The sequence below is a fragment of the Aphelocoma coerulescens genome, chromosome 8 (genome assembly GCF_041296385.1).
Source record: "Aphelocoma coerulescens isolate FSJ_1873_10779 chromosome 8, UR_Acoe_1.0, whole genome shotgun sequence".
NCBI classification, from domain to species: domain Eukaryota; kingdom Metazoa; phylum Chordata; class Aves; order Passeriformes; family Corvidae; genus Aphelocoma; species Aphelocoma coerulescens.
The window spans coordinates 25,855,401-25,868,056 of NC_091022.1; the positions used below are offsets into that span (position 1 = coordinate 25,855,401).

Sequence of the window (12,656 nt, forward strand, 5' to 3'; positions counted from 1 at the left end):
TAATTGTGCTCTCACTCATGACAAATGTTCCCCTGGGCCACAGGAATAGCAGTGGGGCTCCAGTCAAGGTAAAGCCAACTGCACCCCGCACTACACTTGGTAAAAGCCTTAACAGTGCCAAGCAATGGTAAAGTGCTACAAATTATATTTATTAGGCTTTGCTCTGGAGGATTTAGAGGTGATTTTTTTAAAGTCTGTTAAGTGTTTGGGACTGTATCTGCCCTAACTGAAAGAAAAGTTAAAAAAAAAATAAAGTATACAAAAGAGACCAAGATTAAATCCAGGAACCTTAGTGAGGGCATGAAAATGTGCCATTTCCCCTTCAAATTACAGGTAGGTGGAAGGCAGATTTAGATCCCAGCTACACTGAACTTAACATGGGTTAATCCCTCAGTTTTGAAACCACACTATTTGGCCTGCTTCAGCCATAAACTACATGGGTCAAGCAGGATCCTTCCTTTGTTTGTGCTGTGACTGCATTTAATAAACAGCAAATAAAAATGATCCTCTTTCAAAATGGGTTCTGGAAATTTTAAAGACTATAAGGGGGTGAGGCCCTCAGTTAGATGTCTTATCTCAACCTGAACACACACAGCAGGGGTAATGCTAATCACAGCAGGCTCCTGTTGCTAGAGACAGTTAAAATCTTTGTTTTGAAGTACAAAGTTTACAGACTGGAAACTAAATCCAAGCTCCTTTTCCCCCCCATTTTAATTTGGATATGTGTGCAATACATCTACCTAAGTTAGACTTTTATTTTCAAAGATGTGTGAGAGCCCTAAAGACCATACCTTAGTTAATTTTTTTAACTTCCCAGATTCTTAGAAATGCTCAGTTTTCCCCATGGCACATCACACCTAACGGAGCCATAGGAACAATCAATACATTTTTGCTGTTCTCAGGAGACAATTGCAGCAGGTTTCTTCTTTTATTTCCTTAGCATCTCAAAGTCCTGCAGCTGCTCTCCCTATAACTCAGCCATTCGTTTGTTCTTTCTTACACCAGCTTCACCATTCTCTGATGTTTTTGAGCCCCAGAGGCAAAGAAATATAAGAAAGAAAGTCTCTGCAAACCCAGCAGCTGTTGGGGTCAATTCTGCTGGCAGAAGAAAAGTGGGAGGCAGCAAAAAGGAGCACAACACCATCATCTAGAAGTCAATGACCATCCCACACCATTTGCATTAACATTAAGTAGTGTGGGAGGAAGGAGATAAATCAGCAAACCAACTTTAAAGAACAAAAGGAGAAGGCTGGGATCACTTTTGCAAGAGGAGATGAGTTTTCCTCCCCTCTTGGAAAAGCAGCATTACATTAGAGGGATGTGGCTCGGCACAGATGTGATGCTCAGCAACATGACTGCCACCCTTTGGATCCAGAACAGCACCCTGGTCAGGAATCTTTTGGACAGAGGATTGGGGTTTGGGGTGTTCAGTGGCTTTGTTTGTTTTCAATTAAAAAATTGTTGTCATTTATGCTTCATAGAAGTTATTAGAATCATTATTATAATCAATAATTTTCACTACGGAAGTCTATTTTAATTGGCAATAAATTAAAATTCCCACAAGTCAAGTCTGCTTTGCCCACAATGGCAATCAGTAAATGATATCCCTGTCTTTCTCTTGACCCATGAGCCTCTCCACCTTGTTTTCTCCCCTTGTCCTGGATAAGAGGGAGCAGCTGGGTGGGCATCTGGCTGCCAACCAAGGTTAAGCCACTAAAAAACTACAAAACACCATTTCATATTTTAATTTAAACATTACATTAGAAATGCATCCTATTTTCTACTTCAGGATTGAAAAGATCAATCAAAACTAGGAAGATTAGAAGTGTATAGCTTTGCTTAGTAGATGCCAAAACCACTTAGGCAAAATGACAGAAAGGCACACTCCACTTAGCCACAGCTTTGAGACTTGTGGAAATGCAGAGAAATCATCTGTTGTGGTACCACTTCTACCCTTCTAAATGCCACAGCAGGGAATCTTAGAAACAAAACTCTTAGACAAAACAGGTTTCCTTGGAAAGAAAGTAAAGTAGACATGTCTGGAATGGTTCTGTTTTCATTTCCTGTTCCTGAAAGTATCTTGAAGATTGAAATTAACATTTTCTTTTCCCTTTGATGGCTACCACTATCATGAGCATGGATAATACCTGCCTTGACTTATGACTGAGACCTAAACAATCTGTCACTGTGCGTTCCTCATGTCCTGCTGCTCACCCACTGCCATCCTGCCTCTGCTCAGAGGAGGATTCCCCTGAGCAAAGCTGTGAAGATCTGAGGTGCTATTCAGAACAAACAGCACTAACCTCAACATCTGTTCTGGCTCTCCAGATACCACAATGGTGGTCAGCACCAAGCAATTGTCATACTGAAAAGAAGCTCCATTAGCTGCAAGCAAGCAGCTCGGATCTCTCACTCTGAGTATCACCCGTGCAGTTTGGCCCTCAAACCACGTTCCTTCCCCTCTAAAGCTGTGGCATGTTCAAGTCAATCACTTAAAGCAACCCCACTGGCATCACTCCCCCAACTCTCACCCAGGAACCAGCAATTTCCACTCCTGGTTGCACATTACACTACTGCAACTAAAGCAGGGTGGCACAGAGAACATTTTCTGCTTACAAAGAGACAGATCAAATTGTAAACCTTTACGGGAAGGCAGGAAATTCACTTAGCCATTTTCATTCAATTTTCATTTTTATGCTACTATAAAAACATGAAAGTGACAGTATTTGTATATAGCAGCTTAATGATAAGTATCTAGAAATTTCAAGCAGAAATATTAAATTTATGGAATTCCATTTGCACTACCAAAATGGAGTTCTATAACAATATTGAGGTAGAATTTCACTCCTCAACATCCAGAATGTTTTCTGCTCCCTTGTCAGACCAGAACTGGGCTGCAGATTTGTGGTTTCTCTAGGTCTTGCAGCCATGATGTAGCTAATGATTCAAGTTCACAAAGTAGCACTAAGGATGAGAGTCTGACCCTAGAAGTCTGGTCCAGAAAGCCTTTAGGCTGGTGCCCTTCAGGAGAACTTGGGAGTGAATTTCACTCCTTTGCAGAGGACTTCAAAAGCAAATCACTAGAAAAATCTTGCAATCTCTGGAAGACCAGAAGGCTCTAATCCATGGAAATCCATTACCCTAAAAACATATGGCCGAATAACGATTCGATTTAAATACCCACATACATTTTAATGGAATGTTATCCATTGCAAATGAATTCCATATTGTTGTCCTGTCTCGGGTACTTTGCAGTACGAGGTGGGCTGTTGCCAGCATTTTTTATCCAAAACCCTGTGAGTTAAAGACTCCACAGAGGAAATCAAAACAACTCTATTGCATTACACTCCTCTGTGCCACCTCGGCTCGTCTGTGTCCAACAGGGCTGTAACATCTGTGTCGAAAGCGAACGGCGGTGTCAGCGCTGCCCCGAGTGCCTCGTCTCCACCACATTAACCTGCTTTAGCAAATCAAATCCAAGCAGCATTTACTGTACTCTGGTTTTTCCTAAGAGGCCAGATCAGCACCTAATCCCATTTATTTTTGCTCCTTCTGTCCATAAATATCATTTGAGGTAAGAGCGTGCATCTCAGCAACACAAGAGCGCAAAGGAACAGCATTTTTGGTCGCTACCAAATCCTACTGGACTTGGTGAGGTCAGACAAACATGAGTTTTTCTTTCTTGCCTTCTTCTAGTTGGTCTGAGCATTACAAAGAAACTAAGTGGGACAGAAAGTCAAAATAATGCCATTTACACCACAGAGTGATGAGCAAAGACTGGACTACAGGTTTTGGAAGTCAGACACCTATTCCTATGTACTCTTACCTGAAATGGGAGGCAGCAGTGCTTTGTCTCCCATGCAAAAGCCTCAGAAGGTCAGGTCTGTGATGGGGTAGCACTGCTACAGGGGACCCTCACTACTCATGGACCCCCCTCACCTCCCACCACACTCGGTCAGTCCTGTCTGGGTTTTGTTCAGCAAAGCCTCCCATGTGCATGGACCATTTACTCAGCAATGGTCCTGCATGTAATGCTCTAAACTGCATCCAAAACCTTTCAATTTCTGGATTTTCATTCAGGCTCTGTCCTTGACTCTGTCAGGTGCTTAAATGCATGATTTGTTTGACGGACTTGTATCGTGCTCAAAAATGTGCTTAACCATAATTTTGGCATGAGAGCTGTGCTGACTTGGGGCCATTTTGCAGGAAGCCTGCCTCTGAGATCATTGTCACAATGTTTTAAAGTTGGAGATTGTACAACTATTATCCTTTATTGCCCGTTTTATGCCAAAGTCTCTCTTTCTTTTTACATTCCTCTTAAAAGCAAAGCTATTTTGGAGCATTTAATATTATTTAATCTCTTTACTCTGGCAGCATAGAAATTACAGGAACCATTACAATGGTCCTGTGTGAGCGTATGCTTTATTGATGTATATGCTGACCTAATATCAAATTGATTTTACTCAGCTTTTCTGCTGACCATGGAAAAATGCAAATTGGGTATTATATTTGCACACTAATTTTATTGGGCCCCTGTGTCTTCATAAAAAGATAAAGTTTGGGCTAATAAAAATAAAACATTTCTAGGGCTAATATAGGCAAATGTTTATGTAGGCAGGTAACAAATTGGTTTGTCATTTAGGGGAACATAAAGAGCACTAAAATCATCTTTAGGCAAAATAGATTGGTGGCTTTTGCTTAGCTTTTAGCTTTCATTTGCAAAATCAATTTAATGTAGCACAGTGTCTCAAAGAAAGGGTGACACAGGATTAAGACATTCATTGTATTCCCCCTCCATAGCTCCCCCTTATTCGGAGGCTCTGGGATTTGGGATTGCTCTTGTTCAAAGCAAATTAAATATATTTCAGCAGCAAACTGAAAAAAAGAACCTTTAGACTTCTGCCACAAGTGAGCATCCTATAGGGACAAATAGGGGCAGGTAGGAAAGTGGGACTCAATGTTCTGAAGGCAGATGTTGACAGAGTTATCAACGCTTGTCAGTGCCACCAGGAATCTCAAAGTGTAGTACCTGTATTATCTCCTTTCTGGCTGTGCCTTTGTTCCTCCCTCCTCTTCCCTCTCTCAGTCCTCTGTGACAATGCCTTGTGCATCCCTAACGGCCTCAAGCCCTGCTGGAACACAGCTGAGTGAACTTTGATGACAGTTTAAGTAGACAAGCATATATCAACAGCCTAACTTCTTTTTATTGAAAGGAATTGACCTATTTACATCCCAGAGCAGGCACTACTTCTACTCAGCTCTTAGTTTTAATCCCTTCCTTCCCCTTCCCTTCCTCAGTTGCAGGGTGTTCTGGAGGGGTTCCATGTAGTGGGAGGTTACATAAACAGCTTCAGTGTTAATACTTGACTGCATTTTCAACTTAATAGCTCAGCAAAGGGATCTGACTGTGAAGCAAAAGGCCAGAAATATCTCCTGGTAAAATTATGCTGAAGCACAGATCGAATGACACTGCAGAGCTATTTGCAAAATCAGAAATGGCAAATGACTACAGAGCAAGAGCCCCCTTACCTCCCAGCCCCATTTGCTTGTTTTTAATCTTCATTACATCTTGTAAGCAACCACTCTTCCATTTGGGCTTTCTGATGCTGGCAGCTCACTACATTTTCGAGGCAGGAAAATTAACTGCACACAAAACCAGTCAAGGTACACTCACATCTTTCCTCCCTCCTCGTCTCCACTAAAAAAAAAAAAAAAAACCAAACAAAAAAAAACAACCCCAAACCACCCCCAAAAACCAGAGGTTTTGTTTTATACATATGCATTTGAGCGTTGGAACGTACGGTCCTATGAATAAGAATAGAAATCTGGAAAATGAACAGCACATTATTCGTCCTCAAACGGCCAAGGTGATGACAACCCACAATTAAGGATGCAGACAGTAGCATTTAATGTCACCTACCTGCATCACTGTCATATCATAACAGTTTAGCAGGCAGGTCCCCAGCCTGCTTTCTTTTTCCCCCTTCTGCTTTGCTATTTATAAAGTCAGGTTGGAGTGTAGATCAACCCCTTGCCCTCCAGAGACCGGAGGCACGCAGTAAATTATGGGAAGGCTAAGTGGTACATCAAATGTGTCTCCTCAAAGCTATATATCATCTTGTTAAATTTGATGTCTAATCCCAGAACCCCAGAAATCATTCCCAAAATCCCAGAAAATGCATGTGTCCTTCAGATGATATAGAACAAGAAAGTAAAGTTTACCTGCAGGGAAAAGAAAAAAAACACCAAGACAAAAACATTCTAGACACGATTTGCTAAAGTCTTCATTTTACTTGAGTGTCTTTCAATGCCATTTCCTTAAATGCCATCGACTCAGAACTCACCCATCTGTATTTGAATACATGAACTCTGATCTACAGTACTCAGTTATTTTTGTCGTTGCAATGGTCAACAATAAATTACAAACTGAGTAAACCAAAGCATATCCTATTGATCTCTCTCTAAAAATCTTGCATAGACTGAAATGCAGTATCTTACATATGTAGCAGTGCTTCTGCAGTCACCACCAGTGACAGCAATAATGATCTTCAGCCATTCCACAGGGTTCTCTTAACTGAGCTCCACAGCCCCTCATCAGTGGAGACAGAAACACTCAGGACTTGCCTGCTGCCCCAGAGAAGCAGACCTCATCCTTTGGGAAGGAATCAATACTAACTGGTACCTTTCTCTGTGTTCAGACCTATCATCCCTCTAGAACTCTCCCCATCCCATAGCCTTCACTTTTTACAAAGGGATAGAACCAAAATACTCAGATGCAAGACATTTCCACCTGAAATACTACATTACACGGGTATTTTTTCAGTTTGTCTTTAAAATCCAGGGATTCAAAAGATGATGCTAGCACCTGTTAAAAAAGCAATTCTCTATCAGCTCTCTCCAGTGGAGAGGGCTATGGCTATGTTTGTTTGCTAGAAGTATGCATGGACTTAAAGATAAGAGAATCATTTATGTCAGAATTTCAGCCAAGGTAGCGAAGAGGGAATTACCAACCCCTCACAGAGTAGTCCAGCAGTTACAGGAGCAGCCAGGACACCTTTGATCTGTTTGGTTTGGTTTTTTTTTTTCCAGTTTTGCTGTGGCTTTGCCTGTGATTAACTTTAGTGCTCAGACTTTCCCATATAAAAATTGAGCAAAACCACGTGCACTTCAGAACAGAACTGAGAGTCCCAGTACAGCTATTCTCAAAACTCTTCTAGTTTCTTTGAGATGCACAGCCACATCTTTGTGCTCATCACAGATTTTTTCCAAGGAAGGCAATGCTGAAAATGACATTTATAGCTGCCATGAGACACAACTCCAGAATGTGTGAGTCCAGCATCTCTAACTTCTCAAGGCCAATGGATGAAAAAATAGGAAAGGAACAAGCTGCAACACAACATGCAAAGATCAGGGAAGATGTTTCTGGGAAGCTGTAACTAGGAAACTGCTATTCACTGGGGCTAGGTCTCATACTATTCACTGAAAAAAAACCAGGAAAAAAGTATAACAGGAGGAGAATTAGGGGAAAAAAAGAGTTGGGGAGGCATGAAATAGTGGACAAAGCTGGAGACCTACTCGGGTACCCTGTTTGAAGTAGGGCCAAGTCTCATTCTGTGAGGAAAAAAATTGAAAAGCAACCAAAGTTTCGCCCTGCTGGGCTAAGGACTTAAACCTGGGGGAGCAGTGAAGCAACACAACCAACATTGTCACCAATTAATCTCCTGTGTTCCACCTTTTGGCACTGACTTGAACAACATGAACCCTTCTCTCTCTTATTCTTCCTAAACACTCATTGAAAAGAAGTGGGGACATGATCAATTACAGGACACAGGAGATGATTATTTTTCTGATTTATGTGTCACCTCAGACCCTCCCTGGGCAGAAGGAGAAGGACTGACAGGGTTAGGAAGAATAAAGTGTACAAACCCTTGAAAGCAGTGATCCCAAGCAAGATGTGCAGGGTGTTCTGCAGGCGGCTTTGGCCTTTACTGAACTATGACTGTGAGCTCTTCAGTAGCTGAGCTAGCAGTCAATAAAAAGCAACCTGCTGAAATGAGATTCATGAAGAGCCATGCTCTTCAGAACGTGACACTGACCTCTCTGGGAAGCACCAGCACTGTCTGGAGAGAGGCTTGAGCCCACAAGGCAAGAAATAGACACCAGTGAATAGCTTCTCTTTTTATATTCACAGCTTGCCTGAAATCAGAATTTTGACCTGAACACACAGCACCAAAAATTAAGGTGCTCTGTGGAGGGTCTTACACACCAAATTCAAATTTTGAAATACCTCAGCAAAGGTGGGGGATGCAATCTACCCTCAGGGCTGAAATACACACAACCCTAAGCCACCCAGGAGCAAATCCTTCTTTACTGTTAGACATTGGCTTCAAATCAGGCTGAGAAACCTGTTCTTAATGAAAGCAGGACGGCAAAGATGGGGTGGAAAGGGTTCCCTGCACACAAAAAAGCAGAGTGACCTCTCCTGGACACACCGCCAGGCCCCTGCTTTTGTTCATTGATTCTTTGCAGATTTTAATCACAGGGACATGGTGTCAGGGAGTCTGTGGCTCAGGAGGAGGCAACAGCCCAAAATCAGCTTTGCTTAGGTGTGTGCACTCCCCATTCACTCGTAACCAACTCCAGCACCAGCAAGTGTCACACACATGACCTCAGACAGAAGCGCACTAAGAATATTGCACCTCTATCATAAATCCCAGAGTCTGGCAGGAGAAAGTCCTGTCACACCCTTGTCCTTTCCTTCAAAGGAAAGTGGTGAGATATATGCCTGGAGGCAGGGCACTTGCCATTCCCATTAAGGGCCAACAATTAAGCAAGCTGCCATTCTTATTCAGATGCTGCTTACGACATTTTCCCCTCTGTTGCAAAAACAATTATCGCAAAGATGTTTAAATTCCACCTGGACACATAAAACCTTCTCCTTCCCCAACCAAACTGCTACTTCAGTCCCCTGCCTTGCAACAAACTGAGAACAGCTCCTCTCACAGATGTGATCCTTCTCAAAGCTCCCTGTAAGCACCACATTAACTTCGTGTGCCCGCAAGTGTCCACCGATCCTAATTGTCCTTTTTGTCCCATCATTAGTTAGCAATAAATTCCAGAGGTGCAGTCAATCAATACAGCACAGGGCATAAGGGAAAGCACATTTTGTTGACTGCACAGACACACACTGGAAGGCTGTGTGAGCTTTGCAAAACCTATCTAGTCAGCAAACTGTTAAAACCAATTTATACACACTCACACTCTCTCTCTCTCAAGGCAATAAGCCTATGGAGAATTTTAATTAAAGTCAAAGGAGTCTTTAAAATTGGAGGGGGAGAAATCTAGCACAGCGAGAAATAAATTAATAAAAACACTCTCCAAGTTGAAGCTCAAGGGGATCACTCTCAGTCATCATTTATTTAAAGGATGGGACACGTCAAAGATAGGAATGTCAAGTGGGAGATGCTGTGAAGCAGCAGAGGACAGAAAAGGGGCTGACGAACTGCATGCCACAGCTTCTGTAGCAGATCATTTTTTGTCACATAGGTTATATTTGTGGCTGGCCACCTGCTGCTTGATATTCACTAGCTCTCAAAGTTAGGCACTAAAATATCTGTATTCCCTTTCACAGTTGATCTGGGAAGGACCTTTTAGCTCATCTAGACCATCCTTATCTGGTCAGCACGCAATTTCTGTGGAAAGCTATTCCATTCTCTCAACCTGAGGGTACTTTTCTGGGTATTCAGACAGCAGTTTTTTTGCTGAATCTCATTCTGTGTGCCACTTGTCTCTTCCCTTGGTGTTTATATATTTTTAAAATGACTTAATTTTGTATGCATTGTTCTAGCTTTTGCTTGGGCCATAAACTACTCCAGAGGAACTGACTGGCACCTCCAGCTGAACTTTTACACTCAGGAAAACCACAGATCTGCTCAATTCTCATGTTCCAGAGCTCAGATGAGAGCTGGCATCCTGCTCTTCACCTGACATTTTTGCAGCCACCAAATCACATCTTGTAGCCTTTTCCACAACACAGGGAAGAGATTTCTTCACTTGAGGCCAGTTGCAAACAAGCAGTGCCACATTTCTTAACTTTAACAACTCCCAGTATCAGCTGCTGGAGCAACTTCTTGTCACCTTTGCCTGTCATACAACAGCTCAGTGGAGTGTAAGATGTTTGTGTGGATCACTGTCCTCAGCAGCCTCCTGGCTAACAGCCTGTGGTCAAGGGAATATAATACTTCTAGTTCGGGCTGTGTCACAACATCCCCAGCATCAGGTGCAAATTAATCACCCATAATAAATCACGTGACTGTACTGGCAACCCATCCACTCCGAGCCTTCAACTACAAGAATTATAGAGATCCAATATTAACTGCCTATCTTGACACTCATTATCTTATTTAGAGAGTCTTGTGCTGGGTGTTTTCCAGCTAGATCCCTTGGTAGAAACAAAAACTTCATGGAATGGTAAGACCCCACATTAGTTTCCACGTAAAAGCACGGAAACAAAACTCATTTCCAATGTAAAAAAATATTCAAATTATTCAAAACATTAATACGTATATTTGATAGTCAATGTAAATTTAATTACGTTTTGCCCTTTCCCATAAAACAAACCAAAACACCCTTTTCGTGAAAAGAGGGTTAGAAAGGTTAAAAAAAAAATGAAGAAAGTCAAAGTCATTACATTCCAATCAAACTTGATAAATATGTAAATTACAGCAACTAAACAGTTGGCTTTGACAAATGGCTTCCACGTAATGGATTTTTCATAGTAATGAGGCTACAGTGCAATTGTTTTTTTAAAGCCTTACATTTCTCATTAGTACAAAGTGTGAGTCAGTGTGCACAATGGGCATATTTACCAAAAAAAAAAAAAAATTAAGAAGCAAATGAAAAATTTCAGGCAGCAGTTGACATCACAGAGGGATGCCTGAGATGGTGCCACTGCTTCCATCAGCATTGACACGTTGTTGACTACTCTTTAATTAAGTGGCTTGAACTTGAGGAGCTACTCAGTGCCAAAGGAAAGCCCAGGACTTTGCTACTTGCAATTCATTTGGGGTTTGTTTATCCATCCAACACCAAAGGTGCCAGCTGCACAGGCACTTGTAGAGCTACACAGGCTCTACAACATCTACAAAAGTAGCAAAACAAGCAAGAACATCACTTCTATGACCTATAAGTAACTTCTTTGGTCACCAGTACCTTCCTGACTCGTTGAGCCCACTGGAATTTCAGACCATGTCAACCATCACAGCACCTGTGCATCTCACTACCTTTCTAATGTAGTTTCAACACTACTCCAAAGAAACAGATTCATGGAAGAAGATGACCCTGGATCATAGAGAACTGCTTTCCATTGCCTCATCATTGTCCTCAGAACATCCTGGCATTCTGCAAGGCATCTCTAAGCTTCTTACTCTTGATTTCTGCTTCACCTGATGCATTTTGGAACGACAGAAGGGCAGCATCAAAGGTGGTTTGAGCCTGCAACAGCTTTTCAACGCAAAAGAGCAATGATTGCAGTGAAAACATCTCCAGAATCATGGAGACTCCCTTGCCATGCACCCAGCTTTAGCAGGGCCACAGAGCTCAGGGTTATGCTGGTGTTGTCCACTTTAGTGCGGGCTGCTGGCAGCCAACCAGCCAGTTGCAGCTACCACTGAGCCTGCTTTTGTGTCACCACACTCCAAGGCCTACAGCTGAAATCGACTTCTCTCATCCTTTCCACCAGTGTTTCCTCTGCAGGCCTCTTGCCACACCTGCAGAAGCAGTGCTGTTTCCCCACCCCACTCCCATCCTGATTTAAATAGAAAAAACAGAGTAATTAAAGGGGCAGTGGAAAAGATTCATCCATTTTTCCATGTTCCCCAAATCCCCCATCCTTCACATTATCCCATACCACCCTGGTGCTAACAGGGCTCCACTTACATATTCTGTATGGTACAAAAATTCCTGAACAAGTACAGGGAGAATTTCAACATGCATGCTGATGTCATTTAATACAGCTTTGGCTGCTCAGCCCTTCCTGTTTGAGGGAGGAGTGCATCCACAACCCCTCCCTATAAGGAATTTTGCCACCTGGCATTTGAATTCCTGAGCCAAGACTGCATAACTGAATTTATATTTACTCCCAAATACTCTCTGTGCACCCAAGGGTCAGCCAATACAGGGTGGTGATAGATCAAAGACTCTACCGCTGATTTTAAGTTATTTAAAGTAAAAACAAACCTTCTCACCCCAATCTGTTGAAAGTACGTAAGGGTGAAGAAGGGAAAACACAGCCAGGGGGAATGTCAGTGGGAAATAAGGACAGAGGAGGTGGAGGAGAGGACTGTTTATAAGTCTTCTAATAAGCCTATAAACCCTGGCTATATCTCTGCATGCATGCATTTCTTTTGCTGATACAGGATGCATGCTCCATGTAATGCTATTCTTGTGAGCCAAGAAAATCTGCATGTAATACAGCAGGAGAATGCTAATGACCTTCAGCTGAGCTGGAATCCAGCACTGCTTCCCTTTATCAAAAAGTAGGCTTCAGAGCCAACAGCCAACCTCGGGGTTCCTCATGGAGCTGAGAATCAGTGAACACAACATGACCAGATACATCCCAGTTTGTGCTAGGTGTCCCTCAGTTGTACAGGAGTTTG

At 42.4% G+C, this 12,656-nt stretch overlaps 1 protein-coding gene across 2 annotated transcripts in view; it reads right to left on the bottom strand.

Annotated features, from left to right (window-relative positions):
• LOC138114193 (BEN domain-containing protein 5) overlaps positions 1 to 12,656 on the bottom strand; it is an 888,499-nt gene that overhangs the window by 205,424 nt on the left and 670,419 nt on the right. The window lies entirely within an intron of this gene.